Source organism: Punica granatum, chromosome 3 (assembly GCF_007655135.1).
Source record: "Punica granatum isolate Tunisia-2019 chromosome 3, ASM765513v2, whole genome shotgun sequence".
Lineage (NCBI taxonomy): Eukaryota > Viridiplantae > Streptophyta > Magnoliopsida > Myrtales > Lythraceae > Punica > Punica granatum.
In genome coordinates this window covers 9131826-9139491 of record NC_045129.1, presented here as the reverse complement: position 1 = coordinate 9139491, position 7666 = coordinate 9131826, and the positions used below count along the sequence as shown (strand labels likewise).

Below are 7666 nucleotides of genomic sequence, written 5' to 3'. Positions count from 1 at the left end.
TTTGAGATTAAGAATAATTTAAACAAGTCCATATTCTTTTTATTATTTTTCTAGTAAAAGAGAGTGTGGGAGGGAATGAAACATTACAAAAAACAAAAAACAAAAAACAAAATATAGGTCTATCACAACAGAGAATTGATGGTCAACTTTTGTATTTGATTCAAATTTCATTTTTCATTTTTCTAGTGTAGGAGAAGAAGTGGGTTCTTAATTATATTTTGAACCATTTATTTGGACTAAATAGCTCGAGAGATACTGATGAGATGTAAAATTTGAGATTAAGAATAATTTAAACGAGTCCATATTCTTTTTATTACTTTTCTAGTAAAACAGAATGTGGGAGGGAATGAAACATTTTAAAAAAACAAAGCAACAAAATATAGGTCTATCACAACAAAGAATCGATGGTCAATTTTTGTATTTGATGCAAATTTCATTTTTCATTTTTCTAGAGTAGGAGAAGAAGTGAGGTCTTAATTATATTTTGTACCATTTATTTGGACTAAATACCTCGAGAGACACTGATGAAATAGACTAACTACCATTACATTTTTGACTAAATACTCGAGAGACACTGATGAGATGTAAAATTTGATATTAAGAATAATTTAAATGAGTCCATATTCTTTTTATTACTTTTCTAGTAAAAGAGAATGTGGGAGGGAATAAAACATTAAAAACAAAAAAAAAACAAAATATAGGTCTATCACAACAGAGAATCGATGGTCAATTTTTGTATTTGATTCAAATTTCATTTTTCATTTTTTTCTAGAGTAGGAGAAGAAGTGGGGTCTTAATTATATTTTGTACCATTTATTTGGACTAAATACGTCGAAAGACACTGATGAAATGGACTAAATACTATTTCATTTTTTACTAAATACTTGGAGAGACACTGATGAGATGTAAAATTTGAGATTGAGAATAATTTAAACGAGTCCATATTTTTTTTATTACTTTTCTAGTAAAAGAGAATATGGGAGGGAATGAAACATTAAAAAAAACAAAAAAACAAAATATAGGTCTATCACAACAGAGAATCAATAGTCGATTTTTGTATTTGATTCAAATTTGGACTATTTATTTAGTCAAATTGCTCACTAATTTTAATACTTGCATTTAATTTCTTAAAAATTAATTGTGTCAGTTGACCCCCATTAACTCCCATATAGATCTGCCCCTAGCTGCGTATTCAGTTAAAGACAAATATATATAAGAACTAGGTTTAGACCCATGCTACGCGCGAAATTCATTAAATAATATTTTTTACCGAAGTTCAATTTTTACAATCCATAGTAATTTTCTTGCCGACTTTAATTACTCGGAACAGTACATGCCTCGTCAAAATTTCAAAACTTGATCTCGAGAGTTAAATTTATTAAATTATTATAAAAACCTGAAATGTGAAGAAGTTATGCCGGTAGTAGAGAAGTGAGAGAGGGATAGAGAAAAAGGAGAAATTTTAGGAGAAAAATGTAGGTTAAGAGAGAAGTGGGAACTCGAATATACAAAGCTGACCTTATATCCAACGACGCACATTTTCTAATCGAATTGGAAGAAGGATATTTTGAGAAATCGAATGTTAGACCAAAAAAACCTTATCCCTTTTGAAAGTAGTATAGATGATTGATATGAGTCTAGAAAAAAATAGTTGAAGAAATTCTTAAATGTACAAATATCTATATATATAAAGCACTCACAGTCGATTTACTGAAAGATTAACGAATAAATAAATACTCTTATTTTTCCGATTTCAACATGAACATTTGGCCTTCCTATTTGCTCCAATAAAAATTTCACTCCCTTAATCTAAATCTCTTGTTCCCATGCATGTCGGTCGTTGCAGGTATGGATACACTGACGTGAGGAATGAGCATGAGTCATTCGAGAGAGAATGCTTGCCAAGGGGCTGGTGGAGTTTGTAAGAGAGGACAAGCATGGGCTAGATAGAGAATGATGATGACAACGCTCATGACCGTGAGTAGATGAGGTGCAGAAGGCGTGGTAGGCAGGAGTGGTTCACTTGAGCAAAGAGAGCGACGCGGTGGCCTTGGAAGGGGCCGGAATCTGGAAGAGGGTGCTGATCATTGTTATCAGAACCGGACCGGACCGGCCGGTTCGACCGGTCGGACCGGGAACCGACACTATGTCCGGTCCGGTTCGCCTGAAAATCGAAATGACAATTTTGAACTGTCGGACCCATTGATCGGCCGGTTTTAAGCAAAATTTCATTAAACCGGCCGGTTCTATGGGTTTCCTATTTAATGTAAAAATTGGTTGATTGTGTAAAGATTTGAACTCATGACCTCTTACTTCTCATATTAGCATACTACCAACCAAGCCACCACCACTTTTTTGTTTTTTTAACTCTACTTTTAAGTACTTATTAAAATAAAATATTTATTTTAAAGTAAGAAATATTAAATATAGATACTTTCTTATACTATTATTATATTTCTTTAAAATCATCATATTAAATATAGATACTTTCTTATACTATTATTATATTTCTTTAAAATCATCATACTTTTATCTTAATTATCATAATTTTTTTAATAATATGAATATTTATTTTATTTTAAATAAACGAGCGGTCCGACCTATCGAACCCCCGGTTGGACCCATAAACCCATGACCCCGTACCCCTTCCGGTTCATCATCTGGTCCGGTTCTGATAACACTGGTGTTGATAGACTATGGATATAACATTAACATTAACAAGAGTGGATAGTGGATACATTGTCTTGAGCGGCTACAATAGACATCACAGGTAGGAATATAAATCATATCGATGTTCTGGTGCTAAGGATGAAGGTTTGCGGGATCGTTTGTCCCACACATCTATATCTATATATATATCTATATCTATACTATATCTATATAAATCGGAAGCATTTTAAAAGTTTTGGCAGATAGTACATTCTTTTTTCATATTCTAGAATTTTTTTTTAAATACGAATAAATAAATGTAAAATATATACATTACTTATATAAACCCGAAGCATTTCAGAAGTTCTCGTGTAGAGTACGTTCTTTTTTCATACCGTCAAGTTTCTATTTTATTTTTTAAAAAGTACGAATAAATTAATGTAAATATATACATTGTTTAACATGAAAATAAGTAATAATAATAATATAAAATAATATAACAAAACAATAATAATATAATGTAATGTGATATGATATAATATAACATAATATAATTCATTTGTACTTTCATTCTCTATTATTTGTTGCTTATTTTCAATTAATGTAAATACGTAAAATAATTCTTGCTTTGATTGTTCTTTGTGGTATTTAATTCGTGACCTCTTTCAAATTGCGTTTGATAAATCTTAGGAATTTTTTATAGACTCTGAATTATTTATTCTCTCTCAAGAAATTTTTAAAAGAAAAATAAAATGGAATGACAGTTGCTTATAATGTGTTTAGTGTTAGAGATAAGTTGAGTTGAGTTTTTGTTTTAATTTGTTTGTAATGATTATGTTGTTGAATTATGAGAAAAATGAGTGAAAAAGTAACGAATAGTTGAGAGGATTTAGTATTAAAAATTAAATTGAATGGTTAAAAAAAATTTTAAAAATGAAAAAATAATAATTGTGTTGTTAAATTGAAAATAAGTGGAGTTGAGTTAAATTTTTTTAAAATCCAATAAAATGACCAAACTGCCCCGAGTTCCCGCCCGTGGACTGTACGTCTATGGTATAATGATATCCCACCGCACGTGTTCCCCTCCCCTGCTTCCATTCTTCGTTCGCTCTCTCAAGCGCACACTGCACATCGGAAAATCGCAAATTCCCCTAACTATCCATTTCCTCGGCCTCCCGACGCATTCCGCATTGCCGCAATCTTCTCCGAGCACGGATCTGGGAGCTTCCTCGTCGATTCGGATCTCAATGCGGTGTTCTCCATCGTCGATCTGAGGTGAGTCTCTGCTCCAAGCGTTTGTTTCTTGCTCTCTCCGCTCCGCTCTTGCAGGTTTGATCAAGCTTCATCGTTTCAGAGTTCTGTTTTTAGCTTGGGGAGATGTTTGAGAAGCTTCCTCGTCGATTCGGGAGCTTCCCCGAGCACGGATCTGGGAGCTTCCTCGTCGATTCGGATCTCAATGCGGTGTTCTCCATCGTCGATCTGAGGTGAGTCTCTGCTCCAAGCGTTTGTTTCTTGCTCTCTCCGCTCCGCTCTTGCAGGTTTGATCAAGCTTCATCGTTTCAGAGTTCTGTTTTTAGCTTGGGGAGATGTTTGAGAAGCTTTTTCGTAGATGAGGAGTGATTTGGCTCATCCGATTTTTGGAAAGTCATAATTTTGTTTCGATATGTGGGAGTGAATGAGGCGATTCGTAATTATTTAGGAATGTTAAATCTGTGCATCTCTTGGACGCTTTCGGGAGCTATTGAGATTAATATAATATACGGGTGATATTTGGGTGCTTGGGGGTTTTGTCTGATGCGACTGTCTCGGGTGTGCGGTCTCCGTCGAGCTTAAATAAGTCGATCTCGGTATGTGTTGGCTTCAAGATTGCAGCTTCTTGGGGGTAGGTTAAGGAAGTGCTCTCTATTTCCTATGCCAAGGGAAGGGTGAAAAGGACGGTTTTGACTCTAGAATTTAGTTTCTAATTGGACAAACAAGATACTCTTTGTAGAGGCTGCTTTACTGTGGCGAGAACTAGTGGCCTCAAGGTTCTCCATTTATTAGGTCTAGGTGGAGAACTTGATAAATTATTATTCACTACTTCTTTTAGAATGGTAAGTATGGAGTTAGTACCTTGAAGACAAATTTTTTGGAAATGAGAAGTTCCAGAAGGTCAGCTGTTTTTGTATATTGATGTCGGTGGCGCTTCTGCAATATTTGCCTTGCGAGCTGAGTTTGGGAAGTACATGTTGTGTCCAGTTCTTATCACTGGGTACCAATTATAGTCGATGGAAATTATTTGTGGGTATAGAGGCGAACTATTAGAGTGTCAGAATTGGAATCTGACATATACCAGAGGATGAAATTGGGTTATTAAATGCATTTGGGGCATTGCCATACCCAACTTACGACCTTTGGTTCGTCGAGCTGTTTAAGGTAGTGGGTGGAACCCTGGAGTTAATGGGACATAGAACCATGTTGCAGAAACTGGACTCCTTATTGGTCCAGTGTGGCTGGGCTTATCTGGAGCTATGAGATTTTTGGGGTGTTCACAAGCGAAGGGTCTATAAGGAGTCCTTATCTACATAACTACACAAACGCATATGCAAACACACTAACTGTGCTTCCACCATCTTTGAGGGTTTCATGGAGATAATGGAGAAGCATTTACAACTGTAGTGGATAGGTTTCCAAAATGTGAGCATCCAGTTATTCTGAAATTTTGAGTATCGGTAGAAAATACAATGTATGCATTTGATATGAATGTATAAGACTTGTTCATGTTTTCTTTCGGTAGTATTTTATTGATATGTTTGTCTTTTGTTTCTTCAGGGATTCCAGAATTATTTTTGATTTCTTCTCCACTGTATTTTGTAAATTAAGTGCATGAATATTTGTCTTAGCACTGCTTGTTACCGCTTTACTTCTAGGTTTATTTATTTTTTTATTTTATAACACAAGGATATTCCCGTTTATCTGTTTATTGTGGAGGCAGATAAATTATTCTTAAATAAGAAATAGCAATGGTGAGGAGGCAAGTAGGCTCCAGTCGCCGACTTGTTGACAGTGGAATCCCTTTTGCTGGATCTTTACATTCGAAGTCCCGATTTTCACCGTTGCTATCAGTTGTTCTTGTCCTTTTGGTAGCATTCCCCTTTCTCTCCCTTGTGTTTTTCTTTTCTCCTTTCTCATTCCCATTGGAAAGTATTTTAATATGAACACGTCAAACTCCATTTCTTACTGTGGCTTGTTTTTCCATTTTCATTAATTCTACAGGGAGCAGTCCTGCTTGTTTGCTTTGCCTATGGCTCAGGTCATTTTTCTTGCATTATTAATTTCTTATATTTCACTTATTGCTTCCATAACTCTAGGGTGCCAACATTCTTAAGTCCTTTCTTCTTTGTGATGCACTTAGCAGAGGATTAGGTCTATCCTTGTTATAATTTCAATTTTGGTTTACGTTAGCATGTTGATTAACTTGTAATATTCCTACAGGTTTATTTGGAAGAAAGCTGGAATCATTTTAGCAAGGTTGAAGGTAGATAGCACGGTGTTTTTTGCACCACCTCAATGTGACTCTGTCCCCTAATTTCATTACTCAAACTATCACTACAATCTCTTTTCCAGGCTTCCAGCATTTGCCGTTGTGTTAAAACCAGAATTAACTTGTCAATACTTTTACATTTCACATTATAAATGTATTGCAGGGTACGTATTTTCTCGGGTTGTCCAGCAATTTTTGGTTGTTCGAATATACTGGATTAGTTAAATCAAGAAATGTTTTGAGATGAACATGGAATGACTTTGCTAGTTATTAGATGTGGGTGAGCTGAGGTTGAAAAACTAGTGCAAATAAATGTGTTTAGTATTGGGAAATGGGTTCTGTAGCTTCTTCATTTTTCTTTTTCTACAAAAGCAATTATACCAAAGAAAAGAAAGAAAATAAAAAAAGAAAGAAAGAAAAGTGTTAGGTTATCATTCACAAGATCAGTAGGATTATAAAACCACTCTTGAAGTGTGACAAAATGTATCTTTTGCTTATATTACTTGTTTCTGACGAAGTGGGAGCCAAAAATTTGGAGTAGATCACCCTGCTTGATCCAGGGATGATGTCTTTGGACATTTGATAATTTGTTGGCGTACAGTTGCCTCCTAAACATCATTTGAACGCTGGTTTTTTTCCTTCTAGGTGACTTCTCATGCAGACATTAAGTTCCCTCTCCCTTACAGGCCAAAGTCATCTTCTCTCGTCATCGTGTCGGACGCATTGGATTATTTGTCCCCGAAGTATCTCAGCAGGACTCTTCCTGACCTAGCCAGGGTTTCGGCTGATAGCATAGTTATTTTTACAGGTATAAACTTGATCTATAAACTGGCCCAACTGGACTGGCTGAACTAGGGGTTCTGGTTCAACCGGGAAGCAGCAGCTCTTGATGGTTGGGTTCCTAATCAGATCTGCAGCTGAACAAATTGAAAGATTTGGTGTTCTTGCTTTCAGGATGGGTTCCCCTTTGCTTAAGTTTTTCTTTTTTAAATTTATTTCTTAAAAATATTAGTAAATCCAATTCACTGAAACCATGAACATGGCTAATTCAATCCCTAGTTTGGTTTTGTAATCTATGGGAATTATATACTGCTTGAGACGGTTATTTTATTAAATTCCATAAGGTTTTTTGCTGGATATTAAATTCCATAAGGTACTAGATATATTTCATGGTTCATTCTCTGTTAAAGAGAATGTGAAATATATGAACCTGGTGAAACCAAGTTTTATTCAAACAACCTCTTCTACAGAAGCTTGGAGGTCGAGTGATAAGGTTCCTAACTACTTTTATCGATTCCGATGAGACATTGTTCTCATTGATTAGATTATACATTCTAACAGTTCCCAACAGTCCAAAAAGAAAATAAAGTCTTACAAATACTCATATTTGGAGATTGTAGCACAAGAAACTTACTAAAACAAAACACTTTTTAACAGTTGTAGATAAGTACCCACGTCGATACATGCACTTATTCGGGCGACTCACAAGTCGCA

At 35.1% G+C, this 7666-nt stretch overlaps 1 long non-coding RNA gene across 1 annotated transcript; it reads left to right on the top strand.

Moving 5' to 3' along the window:
* The first annotated feature begins 3726 nt into the window (after positions 1-3726).
* On the top strand, positions 3727-7309 carry LOC116198798. Its single transcript, XR_004155378.1, has 6 exons — positions 3727-3924; positions 4004-4133; positions 5624-5771; positions 5905-5941; positions 6124-6166; positions 6818-7309. It is a non-coding gene; the product is annotated as an uncharacterized LOC116198798 (long non-coding RNA).
* The last annotated feature ends 357 nt before the right edge of the window (positions 7310-7666 follow it).